General features: G+C 41.9%; 1 protein-coding gene across 5 annotated transcripts in view; it reads left to right on the top strand.

Annotated features, from left to right (window-relative positions):
* The first annotated feature begins 13,662 nt into the window (after window positions 1-13,662).
* The window catches only part of LOC127007316 (uncharacterized), a 286,714-nt gene continuing 276,010 nt past the window's right edge, over window positions 13,663-24,366 (top strand). For all 5 annotated transcript variants that reach the window (XR_007760178.1, XR_007760177.1, XR_007760174.1 and 2 more), the window contains exon 1: window positions 13,663-13,871. The gene's annotated coding sequence lies outside the window, so the exon portion shown is untranslated. The remainder of the gene's footprint in view (window positions 13,872-24,366) is intronic.

Here is a 24,366-nt window from a genome sequence, read left to right as displayed (position 1 = left end):
TTATTTCCTACTTCTTTTAATTGCTAGTCTATACGTAAATGGGACGAGTGAAAGGGATGCCGTGGATGATTAAATAGGCAAGTGGATGCATCATGCTCCTCGAGGTAATGGGTGCCCGGAGCAATTATTATTCTCATCCCTTTTATGATTCTTTGTATATACATTGTAATGATAGAAGAGTGGAAGGAATGGATGATGGAATAGGCCACTCGTTTTTGAGGTTCTACAGGTAATGAAAGTTCAGAGCGATCATCACTAACTTCCCCAGTTGATTTCTCAGTATATATATAGTAAGCGTGGAAAGGAGGGAGTGGATGATTTAAATTTGCCACCAGATGTCATGCTTCTCGAGGTAATAGTAGTTCAGAGCAATTACTATCCACTTCCCCGTTAGAAATCCTAGTTCATACATAGCAAGATTGGAAGAGAGAGAGAGTGGGCGATTGAATAGGTCAACAAATTGAATATATCTCGAGGCCATGACTTTGAACGGCAAATCAACAACAATAACAAACACTAATAATAGCAACAACAACAGCAAAATACAGAAACAACAAGTCATAGCGACGAAGAGAACAACATGGACTTAATGGCGGCTGATTCAGATTAATGAGGCCGTAATTATTTTATCCCCACACAATAATTATTCATCACTGCCAAACAGAAGGTGAAAATAAACGAATGATCATCTCAAACACAGCTTCATCAATGGATGGCCGAAAACACTTTTTTTTATTGTGTGTGTGTGTGTGTGTGTGTGTGTGTGTCACCCACCCTACACACACACACACACACAGAGAGAGAGAGAGAGAGAGAGAGAGAGAGAGAGAGAGAGAGTGTGTTGGTCGTGGCTGAACGTATAATTATTGCAAGGGAAGGAATTAATGATGTATTTTTCATAATGAGTAATGACGTGGCACTTGGCGGTGGCGGTGGTGGTGGTGGTGATGGAGGTGGTGGTTATGATGGCAGTGGTGGTGGTGGTGGTAGTGGTGGTGGTGAGGGTGGTGGTGGTGGTGATTGGAATGGTAGTGTGTGGTAATAACAAACATACAAACAAATAAACAAACTCAAGACAGACAAGCAAACAAACAGACAAACAGACGATAAACGGAGAATAATGGAGGATATTTGTCCACTATTAGAGAAGCTTTGGCATGGAAGGTTAAACACACACACACACACACACACATACCGTCCCCCCACTCCCCTCACTAACCTGGTCTCGCAAATTTTTAACCTAGTAACCCTTATAACGAGAAGGCTAATAATGGCTGTTTTTTTTTTTTTCCCTTGGTGTGTTCGTGCGGATAAAAGTGTGGAGGTGTGCGTTATGGTCATGCCCGGCTTAGCGGCTCGGGGAGGGCAGGTGGACGGGCTTAAGAGTTTTTGCTGCTTAAAATAATTGAATTCCTTTCCCTCCTTTTATTCTTACCCTTATTTTCTGGATATGTACCCTTCTCTCTCTTTCTCTCTTTCTTTCTTTCTTTCTTTCTTTCTTTCTTTCTTTCTTTCTTTCTTTCTTTCTCTCTCTCTCTCTCTCTCTCTCTCTGTTTCTGTTTCCTGATCTATCCCTGTCTGTTTTTTGTCTGTTATTCCCTGTCTTTGTTTTGTTTGTTTGACGTTTTTTTCTCCTATTGGTTGATAAGTTGCTTTTTCCCATTTTTTTTATTTTTTATTTTTGTCTTTTTTCGTTTATCGTTTCTTTTTTTTCTTCCTCCCGACCCGCGCTGTGTTATGCATTGATGGTTTTATATGTATTCTTCTGTGTCTCATTTTTTCCTTTTATTGTCTGCACTTTCCTTCTTCCTCCTTTTGTTATGCATTTGCGGTTTAGTATATATTTTCTTATCTCTTTATGTCTAACCCTTAAAGCCATATTCCTCCTATTACCACGTAAATGAAGTATTCCCAACTGTGTAAGGAAAATCATGTGCTTCTCTCTCAAGGCCCATCCCGGCGCCCTTCCCTTGGCAATATTCCGGACGTGTTTTCTATTCCTGCAAAACTGTATTTCTTTTCAACCCGAGTCACCCCTCCTTATTGTTGCTCTCCAGTTCTCTCTCTCTCTCTCTCTCTCTCTCTCTCTCTCTCTCTCTCTCTCTCTCTCTCTCTCTCTCTCTCTCTCTCTCTCTCTCTCTCTCTCTCTCTCTCTCTCTCTTACACTGGTTTTGTCTTTCCTTCATCCATTTCTGCCGTCCGTTATGCATTTGTCTTTCTTTTCATTATTTTTCATTCTTCTTTTGCTTTACAACACGCCTTTTCTCTTCCATTCACCGTTTTCCCTCTTTCTATTTATACTTCTCCTCCTCCTCCTCCTCCTCCCCCTCCCCCCTTTTCTTTCTCCGCCTCATGCCACACTTGTGCAGGGAAAATAAAGTTGCCAGCATCTTCCTCGCGAGTCCTTGAGGTCCTGAAGTTATCGCGGCTAAATTAAGCAGCTGAGGAGCCTCACCTGAAAGCGCCACCTGAAGCGTGAGAATGGACTTTATGGCCCTGTGGAAAGAGAGAGAGAGCGAGGGAGGGAGTGAGGGAGAGGGAGTGAAAGGGAGAGAGGGAAAGAGGGAGTGAAAGGGAGAGAGGGAGTGAAAGGGAGAGAGGGAGTGAAAGGGAGAAAGGGAGTGAAAGGGAGAAAGGGAGGGAGAGGAGGGAGAAAAGGGAGAAAAGGGAGAAATGGGAGAAAAGGGGAGAGAGAAGGAGAGAGAGAGAGAGAGAGAGAGAGAGAGAGAGACGAGGTTATTTTAGGTTCTCATTCAAGTGCCTTCTCTCACACACACACACACACACACACACACACACACACACACACACACACACACACACACACCAATTTATTTTACAATTCTTCTTACTTACCTTTTTTTTTTACATTCATCAAGGAAAGTTTTAGGCTCAGGGAAAGGAAATTACAGGACGGATCGTGTAGCCTTTTTAGCTTTTTTTTTCTTCTTTTTTTAACATTATCCATTGTATTATTATTTACTAACTATTTTATCCCCTTTTCTTGCATGTCTTTTATCATCTGTTCTTCCATGATGTTACCTTCCTCTCATTTATTTTCGCTCACTACCCATTTCGCATTTTCCTAGTACTTTTTTTCACCTTTTCTACCATTTGTCATTTTTTTTCTTATTAATTTTCGTTCATTTTCACCCATTTTAATCCATTTCACATTCTCCTAGTACTTTTTTTTACACCTTTTCTACCATTTGTCATTTTTTTCTTATTGATTTTCGTTCATTTTCACCCATTATTTTTATCCATTTCCTTCTTTACATTTTCTCTCTTCATCGCATCTAATTTTTTTTTCCCGTTTCCAATTCATTTTCTCATATTCATCTATCTTAAACTCATTTCTCATTTTCCCCTTTCTGATTCACCATTTCTCTCTTCCCATTCTCCTCTTCTCAGTATCCCATTCTTCACCCTGACACCATGTTTTCTCTTGACCCCATTTTTATCGTACATCATCACCCATTCCTTAAGTATTTCCCTCGTGGCTCCCCATTTCTCATTTCCACCTTATTTACCATCCGCCTTCGTTTTTGTTCGGCATCTTTCCGTTTCCAGCGATTTCTCTTCTCAGTCATCCTCTATGTCCTCCTCAGCATCACTTTTTGTCTTCTCTGTTCTCTTTTTTTGTCCTTTCCTATCTCGCTTTTTATCTCCTATATGTTTGACCCTGATATCTTTCTTCTATTTTGTTTTCTTTTTCCTTAGGTCCTGTTTACTCCTTGCTTTCTTTTCTCATTTTATTTTCCTCTTCGTCTCTACTATTTCATTTTTTTTCATCCTTTTCTACCGCTTTTCATCTCCTGTGTGCATTGGACCCTGATATCTTTCTTCTATCTTGTTTTCTTTTTCCTTAGGTTCTGTTTACTCCTAGCTTTCTTATCTCATTTTATTTTCCACTTCGTCTCTGCTAAATCTTTTTTCGTCCCTTCCTACCGCTTTTCATCTGTATACATTGGACCCTGATATCTTACTTTCATCTTACTTTTCTTTAGTTTGTATTTACTCCTAGGTCTTTTTTTTCTTTTTTTACTCTCCGTCTTTTTTATTTCGTCATTTTTTGTCCTTTCCTCTCGCTTTCCATCTCCTGTCGGCGCTGAACCCTGATTTTTTTTTACTTTCATCTTACTTTTCCTTTTTTAGTGGCTGCGTACACTTAGCTCAGTTTATTTTTTACTCCGTGTTTTCTATTCCCTCCTAAGTACCCTATTTTCCTCCATACACACAATTTTATCGCATTTTCTCGTCTCACAATGAAAACCTATTACCTCCTACTCCTCGTTTTTGCCTCCCTTTTATATTCCTTCCCGTTTTCCTTATCCTGAGCGCCCCCCCCCCTCCCCCCTAGCGCCAGTCCCCACAATATGGCTACTCCGCGTCCTTTCCTCGGTATGAATAATAATTTTTCCATTCTGCGCCGTCTTCTTACTTCAACAAATCATTTTCTCGATCCCCAAGTCTATCCACGCCCTGTTTTTCCTCCTCCACCTCTTTTTTTTGTTCTGTTTTCCCCTCTTCCTCCTCGTCCTTCTTCCCCGTCTTCTCTTCTCTCATTATTCCTTTCTTTCTCTCTCAAGCCTTTTCCCATTTTCTATTTCTACTTAACTCATTTTTTCTCGATCTCCAGGAATAGCCACGCCCTTTTTTTCCCTTCCCCTCCTCTTTTTTGTTTTGTTCTCCCTCCTTCTCCTCCTCTTCCTACCCCTCCTTCCTCGTCTTCTCTTCCCTCATTCTTTTCTTTTTTTCCTCTCTCCAGTCTTCTTCCATTTTCTATTTCTACTTAAGCTCTCGTTGTTTCCTGTCTCTCATCTTTACTTCATTCTCCTTTTCCTTCCATTAGCTCTCTATTCGTCATGCCTCCATTTTCCTCCTCTTCCTTTTGTTTTCTTGTTTATCTTCTCCTTTTCTTCCTCTTTTCCATTTCCCCTCTCCTCATTTATTTATTTTTTTCCTTCCTCTCTCGGACCTCCTTCCTCCGTTCTTCATAACTTCTGTATCTCTCATTTATTTTCATTTTCTATTCCCTTGTTCTTTTCCTTCTTCACTTCCTTTCTTTATCCTTTTTCCGTTCCATTCGTTTTATATTTATACGTCATTCCTCCATTCCCTTCCATCTCATCTCTTTCCACTTTTTTTCTTTCATTGTCTCTTCTAACTTTCCTCTTTCCTCAATTTCTAACTTTCCTTCATTCCTCTCAAGCTCTGTCCTCTTTCCTCTTTCCTCTTTCCTCCTCCCTTTATGATTCCTCCACTCCCTCACTTTTTTTCTATTTTCCTCTCCCCTTTAACTTTTTCTCCCCCTTAATTCCCTTACTTTACTCCGATTTATCTTTTTCTCCTCTCCTCCCATCGGTTCCCTTCTCTCCCTTCCTTCTCCTCCTTTCACTTCTATCCCTTCGTCATTTCTTCTCCTTTTTCTCACCTCAGTTCTTTCCCTTTTCTCAGATTTATTTATTCCCTCCCCTCCTCCCATCGGTCATCTTCTCTCCCTTCCTTCTCCTCCCTTCACTTCTATCCGTTCTCCCTTTTCTCACCCCGTCATTTCTTCTCCCCCTTCCTTTTTCTTACCTCAGTTTATTCCCTTTTCTCAGATTTATTTTTTCCCTCCCCTCCTCCCGGTCTCTTTCTCTCCCTTCCTCCGCTTCCTTTCACTTCTATCCCTTCCCCTCTCCCTCATCTCCTTCCCTCCATCTCCACCCCCCCCCACTCGCCTTCCCTCACCGCTCCTTTTATGTCTTCCCTTTCCCGCCACTTAAGAAAGTTTAATGAGTGAGTGTGGGAAAAAATACTGTTAGCGTTACTGCCGCTATTTCTGCCTCTACAACAACAACAACAACAACAACAACAACAACAACAACAACGAGAGAGAGAGAGAGAGAGAGAGAGAGAGAGAGAGGACATCAGTTATAATTTCCAACAAGGAGATTAACTTTGCCGGAAACTTGAGTACCGCAAAATCTTCGAAAACTGAGAAATATAAAAATTTTGAGACGAATGATAAAAATGGTTAATGGATAAAAATTAAGATGGACTGAAGTAAAGAAAGACAAAAGACCAAAAGTGGAGGAAGTTAGGTCGAGTGGAGAAGTAGGAGGAGGAGGAGGAGGAGGAGGAGGAGGTAGTTGAGAAGAAGAAAAAAGTCCACGGTAAGAAAATCGAGTGAAGAAAATGTGGTAAATGTAGTGATGGAAGAGCAGGAGGAGGAGGAGGAGGAGGAGGAGGAGGAGGAGGAGACATTCAAAAGGGAGAGAAGAAATACAGAGGGTGGAAAGGTCGAGAAAAAGAAGATATTAAGGGAAAAGTGAAGAAAATGTGGTAAATGTGGTGATGGAAGAGCAGGAGGAGGAGGAGGAGGAGGAGGAGGAGGAGTAGACATTCAAAAGGAAGAGAAGAAATACAGAGGGTGGAAAAGTCGAGAAAAAGAATAAAGTTTTGAGGAAATTAAGGAGGAAAGAAGGAGGGTGAATAAATGAAGAGGAGAGGAAAAGGAAGCAAAGGAGGGAAGAAAAAAAAAGATGGAGGAACGGATGGAGAACATTATTGGACACCAGTACAAAAACAAGACATACAACCGTAACCCACACATTTACTTTGTTTTACTGCCAACTGTATCTGCATGGAGAACAAATATAATTAGCCTTGCTTTGTGGAAACATCCTGATTTATCAATCTCTCTTCTCTACTACTTACTGTCACGCAGCAGGCTTGGTGAAGGACATTACTCAGTTTGAAGCAAATACCAGTGCTTCAGTTGGTATTAGTTTTGGTAACATCACCATCCCTGTATGTACACTGTATATAAAAGAGAGAAATAAATATCGGTCTGTGATTAATCGGTCAAAAGACCGATTACCGATTAATCGGCAAAGTGGCCGATTAGGCCGATTACCGATTACTTACCGATTAATCGGTGCAACCCTATGGAGAACCCTCGTAGAGTTAACGAATGAGAGAGAAAGGGAAGGGGGAAAGGAATGGAAACAGTTAGATGGGAGGAAAGAATGAAGAGGGAAGGGATGGAGGGAGAGAGAAAAGAAGGAGCGAAAGGAGATAGATGGAAGGATAAAAGGAGGAAGAAAAGAAGGGATTTCCAACTTAATCTCTCTCTCTCTCTCTCTCTCTCTCTCTCTCTCTCTCTCTCTCTCTCTCTTTTTCTTTCTTTTTATCTTTCCTCTTATCATGTCGCGTTTCTTCAAATTCTTCATAGACTTTTTTTTTTATCAATCTGTTATCGTGCCTTTGCTTTCTTCTCTTCTTCCTTTCACTTCATTGTAGTTACTTCTGTGTTGTCTATCATCCGCTGTCTGTCTAATTCCTTTCTTTCTGGTCCTGTTTCCCTCCGTTCAAATTCTCTATATTTCTTTTTTTTTGCCTTCTATCTCTGGCTCTCCCTTTTTCTGTTTTTCTTCCTCCGTTTTCTTTCTTTATATCTCCCTTGTTTATGTTTTTGTTTATTTTTTAGTTTCTTCTTCATTTATTCACAGTTTCTTTGTTTTCCTCCTCTATTATTTTCTTCCATGTTTTCTTCATTACTTCCTTCCTTCCAATCTTTAAAAGTAATTTGAGTTTTCATCATTTTTCTATTTTATTTTTCCTTCCATCCTTCGCTAGCGTCCGTTCTCCCTCCCTCCATCATTTCTTATCTTTGTATATCCTTTTCTTCTCTCCCTTTCACCCTGCCTTTCTCCTATCTCCTTCGCCTCCGCATCCCTCTCTCCCTCCCTCACACGTGTCACTTTCGTTTTATTTTCACAAAAGCTGCTGAGTCCAAAAGGTCTTCTGGCGTGTTCTTTGAGGGACGAAAAGATACTGGTCGGTATTTACAGACTGGAAGGTAGCGGAAGAGGCTGCCCACGTGTGTTCCTTGAATCGTTGTCTTTTATTATAATGTCCAAAAACTGTGAAATATAAGCAGAGTACTATAAAAAAATGGCATGGAGTATAGTGGAGATACAAGGCGTTTTCCACTTTAAATACAACGGAGGAAACACGTCATCGCTCAGACATTAAATGCTAACGTAACCTAATCCGTTTTCACTTGTATATTCCACCTGAAATTGACATCTCTTTTGGCCGCTCATCTGTATACACTCTTATGGGGGCAGAGATTAGCCGACTTTTTTTTTCCTCACTTGTATTTTTTTTGCCGATGAGCTTCCTTTACTGAAAAAAAATATCAACAGTACGTAATTTCAAGTCCTCTTTGGGCCAACGCAACGGAGATGAACACCGAGGTCACGCGCAGCTCTAGCGTATGCCCTTAACTTCACCTATATCTATCTACTTTTTTCAGGGTAACTAATCATAACATTACTTGCAACATACAGTAACAAAAGACGCAATGTAGACTCACACAGTATCAAGATATCTCTCCAACTGAAAGTGACCTCGCTTCTGGCCGCTCATTCTTTACTCTCCTATTGTAACAGAGATTGGACGGCTTCTGTTTTTTCTGTTTGTTATGCCGAGCTCTCAGCGGTTTCTATTGATGTAAAAAAGTAGCTCACCCTTGCCCTGAACGCCAGAAAGTGATATCAACGCAATGCAAACGCTCGTGTACTGCTCTCCCGGCCCTCCGCCTGACACTCGACCGATGAGTAGCAATACAAGCAATCCCTCCCCGGCCCTCCTTAGGCCTTGCGTTCCCCTGCCTTCAGTATCTTGAATTGGATGAGTTAGCAATCATACACTTCCCGTTAACCTTCCTACCCGTCCTTTCACGATACAAACGCAAAAATACACACACACACACACACACACACACACACACACACACACACACACACACACACACACACACACACACACACACACACACACACACACACACACACACACACACACACACACACACACACACACACACACACACACACACACACACACACACACACACACACACACACACACACACACACACACACACATATTTCCCCCTCTCCTCGCCAACGCATGTTCATAATAAAGGGAACAGGTTCGTAACAGGAGCTTCTTCGCTTGTCTCTCTCCTCGCTTGTCTGTCTGTTCTCTCATCAGCCACGCGTAGGAGGAAGAGTCTCCTACGTAGTACAGTATATGGTCTCCCATCCCTCTCCTTGCTTACCAATGCTAATGCTTAAGGGAACAGGTATATTAACACACTTTTTTGTTGTCACCGGTCCCTCCTCCGTGCCACGCAGTATTAACACGAGGAAGAAGCACGCCTGAGCACCCTACCTATATACCTGCCTCTCCATACACTTAGTTGCACATGCTAATAGGAAGGGGAACAGGTACGCATCACTGAGGGTCTTTGTGTGCAGGTCTTTGGGAAATCTCGGTTCTGAGGCCCCAGTCGTAGTTAATGTTTTCTGCTTCTTCGAATACAGAGAAAAAAATGTAGGATGTTCTTCTTAGTCTCCCGGATATGTATTTAGTATTGATTCTTGAACCTAAGGAAATGTTTATAGGAAGCTACACATTTTCATTACATAAGGACGAGCGGTCTGTCTCCACACACTCTTGCCTTTGTTGAATCGCATTTCTTTGGTGCCAGGAACAGCTAAACCATTATTTAGTGGCCCAATCCTGCCATCTATTCAATAATCAAACTTTCATGATTTTTTGCACAGTAGAGAGACCCTCCTCATTTCCCCCACCCTACCTTCTCCCATCTCTTTTCCTCCCCGTTCTCCCCTCCCTTCCCCTCCCACGCCTCCCCTCCGTCCACTCCCCGCGAAAAACAGCATGCAGTAGCAGTGACGAATGTGATATCTTTGTTAGGTGACAGAAACTCTTCGGGCACCACACGCCATGTTTGGTTACCTTAGCTCAGTCTGCGTCCTGCCTTCGCCTTGTGGTTTGTTTATTAACTCATACTAGTCCACCTGTTTAAAGAGGAGTGTGTTAACCCGGTAGCTGAGGGGATCATGTTTCTTTAAAGGCCCCTCTAAGCGAGAAAAATAGGAAAAACTCATCCCTCACGCAAACCATTTCATAATATATATCAATGCATTTGTGATCAGTTTATGCAACATCTATTTTTGGGGATTTATATCATGGCAAAAAAAGGCCTGTCGCTGGTACACGGTAAAGCCGCAAATTTGGCCCGTCGCTGCTACCGGGTTAAACAGGTACTAAGTGCAGGAACAGACAGACATGAACAACAACCCTTTTCATTTCCCCCACCCTACCTCCTCCATCTCCTTTCCTCCCCGTTCTCCCCTCCATTCCCCTCCCACGCCTCCCCTCCGTCCACTCCCCGCAAAAAACAGCATGCAGTAGAAGAGACGAGTCAACAAATTCATTAGTCCGGCAAGTAAGTTAATTGGTGCCCATCAAATGGTGTTAATTAGTGTGTTGTGTGTCCGGGCGAGCGTGTTCACGTCTGGCGGGAGGAAAAACGGCCACTGTCGCTGATGATGGCAGTGGTGGTGGCCTGGTGGTGTGAGGTGGTGGTGAAGAGGTAATGATATTTTTTTCTTTTTCACGTCTTCGCCTATAGCGCCGGTAGGGTTTCTTCAGGGGCCTGGTGGTCGTCCCAAGCCCGTCATGGCGCAGACAATTTTTATAGTAGCGCCATTTATGCTTTACGCCATTATGATTATGTTAATTATATACTATCATCACCACCAACACGACCATCACTCTGCTCCTACTACTACTACTACTACTACTACTACTACTACTACTACTACTACTACTACTACTACTACTGTTACTGCCGTTGTTGCTCCTAGTTAATAATATTCCTTCGCCTTTTATTCCTGATCTTGTTATTTTCTTGCTCGTTCTTATTTCTATTCTTGTTCTTGTACATATTGCTAACTTTTCTTCCTCTTTGTCATCTTCTATCCACTGTCTGTCTGTTCGTCCTCCTATAAATGTGTGTGTGTGTGTGTGTGTGTGTGTGTGTGTGTGTGTGTGTGTGTGTGCCAGGAACTGTTTTGTGCGGGCTTCTTCCTTCGCCTGTCCGCCTCGTCCCTCCTCTCCCTCAAGGTCTTCCTCTCCAATTTCCCCGCGTCATGGTCTCTTCGCCGCCGCTTTGTTCTCTGGCGGCGGCGGCGGCGGAGGTGGTGGTGGTGGTGGTGTGTGTGTGTGTGTGTGTGTGTGTGTGTGTGTGTGTGTGTGTGTAGGTAATTTACAACTATAAAAATTAATCATACAACTACTTTTACAACTACTATTATTGATGATGAAGGTGATGATGATGATAATGAACGTAAAGAAAGTAGTAATACAAGCTACAATGACGATGATAATAATAATAATAAGAATAGTCATAACAGTAATAGGTATGTGACCAGTAGGCTATGCAACAGGGTATTATTATTGCTCCTCCTACTATTACGACTGCTGCGAATTACCATAGATTAATATTAAAATGTCCATTCGCAGTATAAAAGGGACTGAACGCATTTGAATATTAAAGACAGGAAAAATACGTTTTATACGGAGCAGCGGGATAATATGATTTTTTTTCCGTACTGACGCGCTATCCTGTTTTATTCGCGTGCCCTTTTAGCTTTTACATAATCGAGAACTCTCAAAGCTGAATTAAAGTAGATGGCCGCACTGTTCTCTCCCTCTCTCTGTAACACACGAAAAAGCACAACACTACTCATTAACTTATCTACAACGCTCTGCAGCAGACTACCAAAAGGGGTACTTCATTATTACGCCCAATTCATATTTTGTGTGAATTAAAACTAGAAATCGTACCTCACCTTGCTTTATATCGTCACCGTCGTAAATAAACCGCCTAAGTCATTATTTTCTACTTTACACAGGAGATCAGAAAATAACTGTTATCATCTCATTTGGCTTAAGATTTAGGCAGAAATGAAAAGGTCAATTCTAGCACACCTAAACCCTGAATGACGAAGGCAACTATACCAAAAGGGGCGTCACATGTTGAAAAATTGATGTAGACATGGAAATCGCTGAAAAATGACAGGCAATTATTTTATGAGGGTGACGATATATATTTTTTTTCTAAACGAAGCTTTGAATATGAAAAGAAAGGAACTCCGCCATCTCGCTAATTTTCCATTCTTTTGCTAAGTACGTGTTACGAATTTGTCCGCACAATAGCAGCATTCGCAACATCGCCGATAAATATTGTACCTAGTGAAACGGTTGCTATTTTTTTTGCCTCGTGAGAATATGACCTGAATTTTCACACACTTTTGGCTCTCACAACAATTATTTCCAAAGGTCACAAAGGAAATTAATCGGGTTCTTGTGAGTGTTTTTGGCGTTCAGAAGTTTCGAAGCCTTGTCAAACTCAAGGCAAGTATAGAGAGGTATAGTCACTCTCATAGAACGTAAAGAACCAAATTTTGAAGTGATCTTTTTTATTAGGACCTCTCGGATGTTTTTTATGTTATAAACTACTACAATAAAATAAAATAAGATGTGGATTTTTTGTTATAGACCCTGTGAAGCAATTGTCGGTGAATAAAAAATATAAATAGAAATGTTCACGGCATCTCATCCTGGACGATGATTGGCTGGCGTCTCGATAAGCTCCGCCCCTTCCTCGAGCTTTCTTGAGCCATTCGTCAGACTCGCTGCTCACCTCACGCCCCATCTGTGTGTGAGCGGCGAGTCTGACTTTAGTAAACAAATGGCGAATTGAATGAAGGCGTCACGGCTCGGCTTACATTCGGCGGCGATTTTGACCCTATGTATATTTTTACCTCGGGAGATACCACACACCATCAGAAGCAGAAAAGCATGCAGATTCAGGATCTGGGCTTATAAAAGTGATGCGACGAAAACCAGCTGAGTACTAAGGAGTTGAAGGGAAATAAGTGCAAGAACATGTTTACTCCATCCTTCACTTAACTCTGATTTTCGTATGTGTAATTTTACATTATTGTTACAAATTTATGCTAGTGTGATGCAGAATTTTCTCAAGAAGATGATGGTGGTCTTAGTTTTTCGTAAAAATGAATGTTGGGGTCAGGAAACAGGGTGGGAGTGAGGTGTGTGAAGTCGTCGGTTAGGGCAGACAACGAGGATGGGGCGTGGCCAAGCGTGAAGGCTATAGGAGTTGCCAACGAGTGATTTCCTCCCGCCTGTATGACGCTACCTTCTCTATACTTGCCTTGGTCAAACTATCATCATGGGTCATAAAACTACCCACGGCAATGGCCACAACCTCAGCGAAAGCCTTAACAAGTGTGGGTGTGTAAGCCTCGAAATGTTTGAGAATATGGAGGGAATTTGCTCAACTTACTATTTTTCATCCTTTTTTTTTATCATTAGCCTACTATTGAAAAAAACAACTCAATTTTTACGGATTCAACAATAACTTTATATGGATGTCGTTATTCGTGTGGGTGCGACAGTTTTGGGTCTGAAAATAATAAACGCAATGTTCTGAGTACGACATTATGAGCATGAGTCCAACGTTTCTAGATTATCGTAGTTAGGACATTGTATTTTCCAATTTTTGAACCATAAATATTGCAAAGAAACATCAATAAATATCTGTAATTAGCGGCTTTAACAATAACTTTAATTGGGTATCGTTATATGTGTGGGTACGATAGATTTGGGGCTGTAACAATTAATGCATTCTGAGTACGACAATTTAGGAACGCTGGGTACGACGCGGGGTAGCCTGGCAATGACCCGCAATGTTCTCTTGGCTGTGTCGTGGTGGGAAGGTTATCGCGTGGTGGTGGTCGTTTTTATGGTCGTACTTGTCGTGGTAGCAGTTAGTTGACTCTCAAAAGCGACCGAAATGTGCAGTGCGTGTCATAGAAAGATTGGAGATTAGTGGTGATGGTGAAAAGGTGACGAAAGAAACAGAAAGGGCGATGGAACTTTAGAAGGTAGACGAGGCTATGGCGGCGATGCTAGGCTACGGGGTGAGTATAGTTTTGTTATTGTTTTATTTTCCTTTCTTCTACTTCTACTTCTTTTTCTTCTATTCTTCTTCCTGTTTTCTTCTTCTTCTTCTTCTTCTTTTTCTTCTTCTTCCTGTTTTTCTTCTTTTCATTATTATTATTATTATCATTATTACTACTACTACTACTACTACAAATGAATGCATATAACAAACTTTTTTATACAACACTTTGCGAACATCGTCTGAATTACATTTCCACCAGAATTATTTCCCATTATTTGCGGAAGGAAAGTTTCTCCTCATTAGTGGCCTACATGAAATAGGTGGACAATTGTTTATCTCTTGAAATTTTTTTGCCGCGTATGAACATTTTGCATTTAAGAAACTATTTATTATTTTTTCCATCGTGCCGTAAATGGAATATCCGGGTGAGTGCACAAAGTATTACCATTTTCCCCTGGTGGTGGAGCTTGTCCCTGAGTTTTTTTCTATCTCTTTTTTTGTGGGTATTGAACGGAATTGCATTTATCGTGTTGGGGTCCACAAAAAAAAGGAGATTCCGCCGCGATAATTTACGTAATCCCCCAAAGCCGAGGCTGGGCCGCCGCGGAAATATTTCTGTCCTGGTTAGGTGAGGCGGAAGAGGGAAAATGTGCTGCCCGGAGAGAGAGAATAATATACAGTACTAATATTTGTTTTGCGCCGATCCTTTAGTGCGTTGGTTATACTGTGTTGCTGGGGCAGTGGGTCAGAGCGGGGGGGGATAGATAGATAAATAGACAGATTGTTAGATAGACAGAGAAAGTGACTCTAACCTCATTTTGTTTTTTTTCGTTCACACCTTTTATCTTTACTCCCTCACTTTATCCTTCTTTTCCGTCAACTCTACCTTTTCTGTCTCCCCCCTCCCTCCATTCCTTCCCTCCTCCCTCCCTCCTCTCCCCTCTCTTTGTCGGGATAGAGACAGCGACTGGTGATAAAGGGAAATATATATGAAGGGAGACTCATCCTCCGCCTTTTGACGTTTTCCATGTTCTGGTTTAGAGCCAGAATTTGAAGTTTTAAAGGAAAGTGTCTCTCCTTCCTCCTCCTCCTCCTCCTCCTAAGAGTAAAAATCCTTGGCCTCATTTTCTTTTTTTCTGTTTTCGTTGCGTGACGGCGGCAAACCTCGTAAGTGTTTGAAATATTTATCGTGTGAAGGTCGTCTGGTTTCTGGTTTTGAGGTTATCGGGGTTGGTCTTGGTGGTGGTGATGACGATGGTGATGGTGGTGGTGGTGGTGCTGGCGATGGTGATGGTGGTGGTTGTGATGACGATGGTGGTGGGGGTAGACACTATAGCTGCGCATTGCCGTGGTGCTCATCTCCGTCCCATTGGCCCTTGAGGCTGTGGTGGGTGAGAGCTCATTGCCCCGGACAGAGGACAAAGGCAATATCCGAGTTACCACACCTTACCCGTATACCAATTCTCGACTGACGGAAGGGTGTTGTATTTACGCTTAGAGGTTGTCACTTGTCATTCAAAATAACGAATGTGAGTGCTATATCTCGGGTCTCCAGCAAAGAGCAATGACGACTCTGTGCATGAGTGTTTTTGGTTGTGTGCTTCGTGCTGGGTTCTGAGAGGCTGCCGACTCCCTGCGTGGTTGTCTTGCTGCGTTGTGAAAGGTGTGTCGAGGCCCCGCTGTGCCGTGAGAGATATGGAGGCCCCGCCCTGCTGTGGACATTGTGTTTAGGCCCGCCGTGCTGTGAAAAGTGTGTCGGGGTCTTGCTGTGTTTCTCTTCTGATTCTTTTTCCTGTATTTCATTTGCTTGCTGGAATGAAAAATAATAATGAAATAATAATGATACATTTTAACGACATGTAAATTTAAATCGCTTAATGTACATCCAAGCCTCCCTTACGTGTATTAGGAGACGTATCTTGAACTCATCACTTTCTCTTGATTTCCTTCCCGGCGCCGCATCTCTTGGTGGCGTCAGCTCTTCATTACATGACACCCGGACGCCATCAACATACCGCTCCGCCATTACTTGCGGGCCGCCATAAAGGAAAAGGTGGATAGGGTAGAAAGAAGGTAAAGGAGGGAGGGGAGAGGAACAGGAAAGGAGGGGAGGGGGAGGAAACTGGGGAAAGAGGGTACAGATGGAGACTTGTAGGAGAGGAAGGGAACACAATGCTGCCTTCTTTATCCTCTTGACCTGGTCGTGATGTCGGTGGACTGTTGAAGAGGTGGGGAATGGACGTGAGGGGATGGGGGGCTGTGAGGGTGAGGGAGGGAGGAGTGCAGGAGTGGGAACTATGTGAGAGGGAAGGTTTAGAAATAGGAGAGAAAAGCGAACTGGGGGTTGGGACAGGATTAGATAGGAAGGGGAAGAGAGGGTTGAGTATGAAGTGAGGGGGAGGAGAAGTTGCCTTGTGGAAGTGATTGAGAAGTGGCGAGGAAGGAAGAAGTATCAGCTTTGGAAGAGATTACGAAATATAGTGAAGAAAACAAGAGCTTTTGGCAAGGGGAGTGGAAACAAGGAAGGAGAAACTGCTGTGTGGAGAGATGGAAGGGGAGGAGGGAAGGAAGGTAAAGTAAGAAGAAAGAATAGGAGATTAACGAGGTAGGTAAGAATGGAACAATGAAAGAAAGGAAGTTAAGGGATTACATAATTTACTGAGAGAGAATGGGGAGAGAAGCTTAGGGCGAAAGGAGGGAAGGGAAAAAGAATGAATTTATTACTCCTTGAATGAAAAGAAAATGGGTCGGGCAGTGCGATCAGGGATAAGAAAGGCAAGAAGAGGGGATTCAGCGTGCGGGATATGGGATTGGGGTGAAGCGTAAAAGGGGGTGGTGGTGAAGATGGGGTCATGGTATACGTATGTGGATGGTAGATGGGTGTTGGTAAAAGGGATTGTGTGATAGTAGATGTTAGCAAAGGGGATTGTGAGATGGTATAGATGTTTGAGTATGCGTGTATAGGGTGTTGTGTGATGGTAGATGTTTGTTGATGTTTGTTGATTGTGTGAATGGTAAATATTTGTAAAGAAGATGGTAGATGTTTGAGAATGTTTTGTGGGTGTTTTATGAATAACAAATGTTCGGTTAATGTTTTTTTTTTTTTTGGCGGGTAGAGGAGATATTCATGGATGTTTCTTAAATGTTTGCATTATATTTTGGAAGGCTTTTGATGTTTCCCGCATGTTTGAAAAATATTTTTGGGGGTTTCTGGCGAATGGTGAATGCTTGTTTTATTGGGATGTTCAATGTTTGTTGCGTCCCTGATGCGTGTTTGATAAATCTCTGGTGAATGTTTGATCAATGTTTGGAGTTTCCGCCCCGCCCTACCCTGCCTCCACCCCTCCACCACTCCCCCCCCCCCTCTTTCACCCTCTTGTCCTCCTTCCACCTGCTGTTTCTCCCACATCCTCTTCCCACATCAATAATTCCTCCACGTCTCTTGTATTCCTCCACCTCCATGTTGTCACCTCTCTCTCTCTCTCTCTCTCTCTCTCTCTCTCTCTCTCTCTCTCTCTGTGGTGCTGAGGGAGAAGGCATTATATATATATATATATATATATATATATATATATATATATATATATATATATATATATATATATATATATATATATATATATATATATATATATATATATATATATATATATATATATATATATATATATATATATATATATATATATATATATATATATATATATATATATATATATATATATATATATATATATATATATATATATATATATATATATATATATATATATATATATATATATATATATATATATATATATATATATATATATATATATATATATATATATATATATATATATATATATATATATATATATATATATATATATATATATATATTAGAATTTCTATCATGCACTTAAACTTTTCATAGTTTTATGATTTTCAACTATTGATAATTTTACTATTTAAACGAGGTTATTTTATTCGGCGCCATATGACCAGTGCAGTTGCGGCGCCATGATTTCACAGCCCAATCAATCAATCAACCCTCACCCCCACCCCCCACCCCCCACCCCCCGCCGTTTCCACTCCTCATCCCCCTCAATCTCGTACCTCCCTTCTCATCCTCCTCTGTTGTTCCCACTGTCTCTTACCTCTTCTCTTTACAACGTCATTCCTTTCTCGCTGGTTCACAACTATCCATTTTTCTTCCACATTATCCTCCCTCTTTATCTTCACTCCCTTTATCTCTCCGGCCTCCATTTTCTCTTCTATTTACCTCTTTCTCTCCCATCCCTCTTCTCTGCACCATTTGCTCCTCTGACTGTTCTCCACCTTTCTCTTCATCCTATACCTCTTTTTCTCACCGTCATTTTCTCTTCACCTCCCACCCTTCACTTACCTTTCCTACTCCATCTCTCTGCACTCCACTTTTCCCATGACCCAATTCTTCGGTTCTGCTCTTTCCACTTTTGTATCTCCACTGCACTCATTTATATACCTCTGTCTCATTTTTCCCCTCCTACATCAACATAATTTTATCGTATGTGACTCTCCCTACACCCCGTCCTTTCCGTCCAACCTCCACCTCTCTTTACCCTGTGCATCCCTCCCTATACCTATCCCCCTCCCCCCTTCACAGTCTAAGCTTTCAGGTGTATCGTTTTCCACAGAGATCCGCATTAGGCCTATCAAGCTTTTTTTTTTTGCCCCTACTCTTCTACTTTTTCTTTGATATTCTGTTTTTCATCACTTAACTGCTCTTCACTCCTCTTCCCCTCTTCACTCCTCTCTACTCTTCATTCCTCTCCCCTCTTCACTCCCCTTCCTTCTTCATCACTTTCCCTTCTTTACTACTTTCCTCTTTTCACTACTTTCCCTTTTTCTCTCCACTCCCTTTTCTCCTCCCCTTTTCACACCTCTTCATTCTTTACTCCTCTCCCCTCTTCTCTCCTCTCCTCCTTCACTCCTCTCCTCTTCTCACTCCTTTCCCTTCTTCCCTCCTCCCCTCTTAACACCTCTCCGCTCTTTACTTTTCTCCCATCTTCACTCCTTTCCCCTCTCTCCCCTCTTCACTCTTCTCTCCAGGGTCGAAGCGTTCCTCTCTTCTCACAACCCGGATTCTCATCATCATTTATATCCTCTTCTCTCACTTCTCCCTCTCTCCTTTATTTTCACCTCTCCCTCCCTCCCTCCCTCCTGTGTCTGCGGCCCCAGGGAGTCGAGCAAGTATATATAGAACGACATGGAAAAATAGAGGTAAGGGTCAAGGCAATCGGGCAAATGTAGAAACACACAAAGAATAAAGGGAAAGAGTCAACGCAATTCCGGCCAAAGTGGACCTGTCGCTCTCACCCCGCGTCACCGTCTGAGAGGAGGTGACGCGCCCCTTCCCGCAGGTGTGACGCGTGGCGCTCACACACACACACGCACACACACACATTCACCCACACATATACCCATACCGAATACTTTGTTCCTCCCTCCATAAGTTTCCCCCGTCGCTTATTCTACCTTGTCAATTTCCTTTTCTTTTGCCCATTCATCCCCTTCTTATGCTGCTTCTTCCATCCTAATTTTGTTACCTTTCTCTCTCTCTCTCTCTCTCTCTCTCTCTCTCTCTCTCTCTCTCTCTCTCTCTCTCTCTCTCTCTCTCTCTCTCTCTCTCTCTCTCTCTCTCTCTCTCTCTCTCTCTCTCTCTCTCTCTCTCTCTCTCTCTCTCTCTCTTCATTGCTTTCTGCTTTCCCTCATTCCTTCTTTTAGACTGTTATCACTTTCCCCTCATTCATTACTTCCTCCATTCCCTTCCCTTCCGTTCTTGAATGTCTCCTTGCAGACCAGATTCCCTTCATTACACCGTCGCCTCGTCTTAATCCTTCTGGCTTCGTCTTCCTTCACTTCATTACGTTCTTAATTTATCTGTTTTTACCTCATCCCGTTTCATTCTCCGTGACTGTTTCGTTGATTGCGTTACCTGTCCCTTGCTTGCTTGCCTGATTGCTTTGATGTCTCCTCCTAACTGAATTTTCTTCCATAACTTCCATTTGTCTGCTTTTTTTCGTTTTCCTTGTCAAATTTTCGTTTCTCTGGTTCAGCTTCTTTTCTGTATGTTCCTCTTTTCTGTATTTAATCTTTTACTTCCTTATTTTCTCCACGTTATACTCCTTACTGCCTCCTCCCCTTGGATTTCCTCCTCCTCTTCCTCTTTTCAGAACTCCTCCACCTCCTCCTCTTCCACATATTACGCTCCTTGCTGCCTCCTCCTCTCATATTTCCTCCTCTTCCTCTTCCCCTCATAGCCTCCTTCCCTCACATCTCCTCACCCTCTTCCCCACATGCCTTCCTCTTCGTTCTCTTCCTCCTCCTTTTCCTCTTCCTCTTCCTAACCCTTCCCCGTAACCAGGCGTCTCTCCATCCCATCAACTCTTCGTCTTAATCCCTTTGGCTTCACCTCCCTCGGGCGTGGCGGCAATACAGGTGTTTCCTCTCACAATACCCGGAGCCTCACCTGATCCCACCTTAGCCAGACTCGCCTTCATTGTAACCCCGAGATGGACCCACAAGTTTGACGGTCGGGTTTTTTGTCTTTAATTTTTTATTATTTTTGTTTACGAGACTGTGTGTGTGTGTGTGTGTGTGTGTGTGTGTGTGTGTGTGTGTGTGTGTGTGTGTGCAGTAAGAGGAGAAAAAGTAAGGAAGAACGGAAGGAAATTGAGTCAGTTTGTAAGGAAGAAGAAATGGGATAAGAGTAAAATTCGAGAGAGAGAGAGAGAGAGAGAGAGAGAGAGAGAGAGAGAGAGAGAGAGAGAAACTTTGTGTCTTAAGCAGGTGAAAGTAGGAAAGTAAGAGAGAAGGTAAATAAGAAAAAAATATTAAATAGGTCCATGAACACTGACTTTCTGACTCCTCCTCCTCCTCCTCCTCCTCCTTCTTCCCCTCCTCCTCCTCCTCTTCCTCCTCCTCTTCCTCCTCTTCATTTCGTACTCCATTTCTGGCCTCTTTCCCTCTCATACATTAACAGAGACACCTCGCTCTACGCCTTTCTCCTCTGTTTCCCTCTCCTCCTGTCCCTCCCTTCTTCCTTTTTCCTCTCCTTCTTCCCCTCTCTTCCTTGCCTCACTTCCCTCCTCCTCTCCTCTCCTTTATTCTCATTTCGTCTGTTCCCTTTCCCCATTTTCGTAACTTCCCTTCATTATTTCCTTCCCTTCCTCATTCTCCTCGCTTCCCTATTTCACTTCTCTCTTCTTGTCCTCTACTCAGTCCACATGTCTTCTATTCCCTTTCCCCTTTCCCTTCTCCACTTCCCTCCATTATTTGCTTTCCTTCATCATTCTTCTCTCGTGCCTACCTTACTTTACCCCGCTTTTCCACTCGTCTATCATAATTTCTCCCATTCCCTTCCTCTTTCCTCCACCTGCCTCCTTTATTATTGTCTCTTCCTTATTCCCCTCTCTTCCCTACCTCACTTTCTTCCGCGTTTCCTCTCCTCTACCACCATTTCTTCTGTTCCTTTCCTCTTTCTCCACCTCTCACATTTATTTTCTTCTCTTCCTCTGTCTCCATTTTTCTTCCCTCTCCTCCCTCCCTTCTTCCATTGCCGCTGCTCACACCCTCGTTCCCCCTCAGGCGAGACACACGGTGAGGGGCGAAAGGGTGTCCGTTAGGGGAGAATGACCCAGCCTATAGGCCGTCAGTATGTGGGTGTAGGGTTGTAAAATTCCCGGTAATTTTTAACTGGGACACTTTCCATGGGATTTTTCGGGAATTTTTGGGAATTTTTGGGAATTTTGAGAATTGAGAAAAATGTACGTTTGCCTATGGCGCCTTTGGACCTTTTTTTTTTTTTGAGGCTGAGGTTACTGTTGCCTCTTTAGACTTCAGTTTTATTGGGCTGTTGGTGAATGTCCCTTAGCCTGGTGATGGCGCAGGCAGGATTGTTTAATTGACGCCTATTGAGGCTCATGCCACCTTCCAGTTAACCTAACCTAATAAAACCCCGAAGAGTTACTATGGGTCTTGACTCAGAAAATTCATATATACTTAATTACTAATGAGACTTTCTAGACAACAAAGTGAGGTAATTCTTTGTTGACTTATACGATGAGGTGCTGGCTATCAAGTATCTGAAGATACCTTAAACTTAACCTAACCTAACCTAACAAAACCCTAAACAGCTTTTATAGGTCTTAACTCAGAAAATTCATATATGCTTCCTTACTAATGACACTTTCTATACAACAAAGTGAAGTCATTCTTTGTTGATTTACACCATTAGTTGCTGGCTATCATGTATTTGAAGATACCCTAAACTTAACCTAACCTAACCTAACAAAACCCTAAACAGCTTTTATAGGTCTTGACTCAGAAAATTCATATATGCTTCCGTACTAATGAGACTTTCTATACAACAAAGTCAGGTCATTCTTTGTTGATTTATACCATATGGTGCTGGCTATCATGTGTTTGAAGATACCCTAAAATTAACCAAACCTAACTTTACTAAACCCCAAAGAGCTACTCTTGGTCTTGACTCAGAAAATTCAGGTATGCCTCCTTACTAATGAGACTTTCTATACAACGAAGTGACGTTTTTCTTTGTTGATTTATACTGTAAGTTGCTGGCTATCATTTGTTTGACGATACCCCAAACTTAAAATATCCTAACATAACCACGAAAAGTTACCATACCGAACGTCCTGAAGAAAAAAATCATATATTCTTCCTTACGAATGAGACTTTTTATAAATCACAGCGAAGGCTTTCTTTGTTAATTTATTAGTCTATAGGGGTCTGGATATCATTTGTTTGAAAGTTTATTAAACTTAACCTATCCTACTCGAAATACAGTTCCTGCTGCTTAAAACTTTTTAATTAATAGTTATATTAACCAAGATTGTTTTTTTTATTAACACAAATACACATGTGTGAGAAAATTGAAAATTCCCGAAAACTCCCAAAATTCCCGGGCCCTGAAAATACAAGGAAACTTTCCTTGGAAAGTATATTTTCCTTAAGCTTTCCCACCCTTTGCAACCCTATGTGTGTGTGTGTGTGTGTGTGTGTGTGTGTGTGTGTGTGTGTGTGTTTGTGTGAGAGAGAGAGAGAGAGAGAGAGAGAGAGAGAGAGAGAGATACTCGTATTGTATATCACCGCAACGCATTTATTTGTAAGATCCTTGCAACTATAAGTCTCAGCTCGACTTTCAGCCAAAATACATTTTCAGCGAGCTCATAGCCTCAGTTGGTGCCATCTTACGTTAAATGTACTAAAAAGATGTCAGCGGAATTGACTATACTATGGCTTTTCCATTTGGGTACGACATGTGGCTGTCAATTCTCCTCTCCTCTCTCCGCCTCTCTCTGTTCCCGTTCCTCACATTTCCTGCACAGATGCTGGTGACGAATATTCTCCTCCAGCTTCTCCCTGCCAGGTTAAGGAGCTTCACCTGCCTCGTTCACTCCTCTCTCCCTCTTTCGCACATTTCCTCGCTCGGGACTCTGCACTATTTTCTCCAACATTTGATCTTTTCCCCGGTAGACGAAATGCATTATATATTGCTGCTAAATCAAATTATTCACTGTTTAATAATTACTTGAATTTTAATTCCTATCATCACAAATTTATATTCTCACTATTGGATAATGTAATTCATTAATATTTAACTCGTTCAGCCTCAGTCACAATCTAGGTACTGCCAACTTATAAACATTGTATGTCGGGTGTGCAATGTTTACCTGTGTGCAGGCCTTGTGTCTCGGCACTGTAGAGTTTTGAGTCAACCGTCCTACTTCGCCTACTTCTTTCTGTTACAATACGACGCTATTATATATTTTATGTAGAATCTCCCACCTAAGAGATATACAATTAATAGTTATGATTAATGAAGCTTTTACGTCCTCCTGTGTGCTCAAGGTGAGGGAGCTTTACCTGGCCGCGGCTCAGATGTCTCACTGTGCCACAAAACACCTTTATATTCCTTTGGCGTCGGCGAGTATTTATAAGCCGCCTTTGTCACACCACCCCACGGGAGCCATAAAACAAAAGACGCATTAGGCCAGCGCTCTCCGCCGTGTCCTCTGCAGTAGCCCTGGCCGCGTGCTACCCCCTGTTGGGAAGGCCACAAGCCTCAATAAAAACAAGTGTCAGAAGCGAAGAGAAATGAAAGGCGACGCTCTTATGGAATGACTGTTTGCTGTGAAAAATGTTACGAAGGGGAGCTAGGAAAAAAAGATTGATAGATTAACAGATAGAAAGGTATTGGTGGGTACAAAGATAAATAGGCAGATGTACACATAGGCTACCTCCTAGACACATGTTTTGGTTCATATATATATATATATATATATATATATATATATATATATATATATATATATATATATATATATATATTTCTGCATATAGAGATATATATATATATATATATATATATATATATATATATATATATATATATATATATATATATATATATATATATATATATATATATATATATATATATATATATATATATATATATA

The sequence above is a fragment of the Eriocheir sinensis genome, chromosome 35, assembly GCF_024679095.1.
Source record: "Eriocheir sinensis breed Jianghai 21 chromosome 35, ASM2467909v1, whole genome shotgun sequence".
In the NCBI taxonomy this organism is placed as follows: Eukaryota; Metazoa; Arthropoda; class Malacostraca; order Decapoda; family Varunidae; genus Eriocheir; species Eriocheir sinensis.
This window is presented reverse-complemented; position numbering and strand designations above follow the sequence as displayed.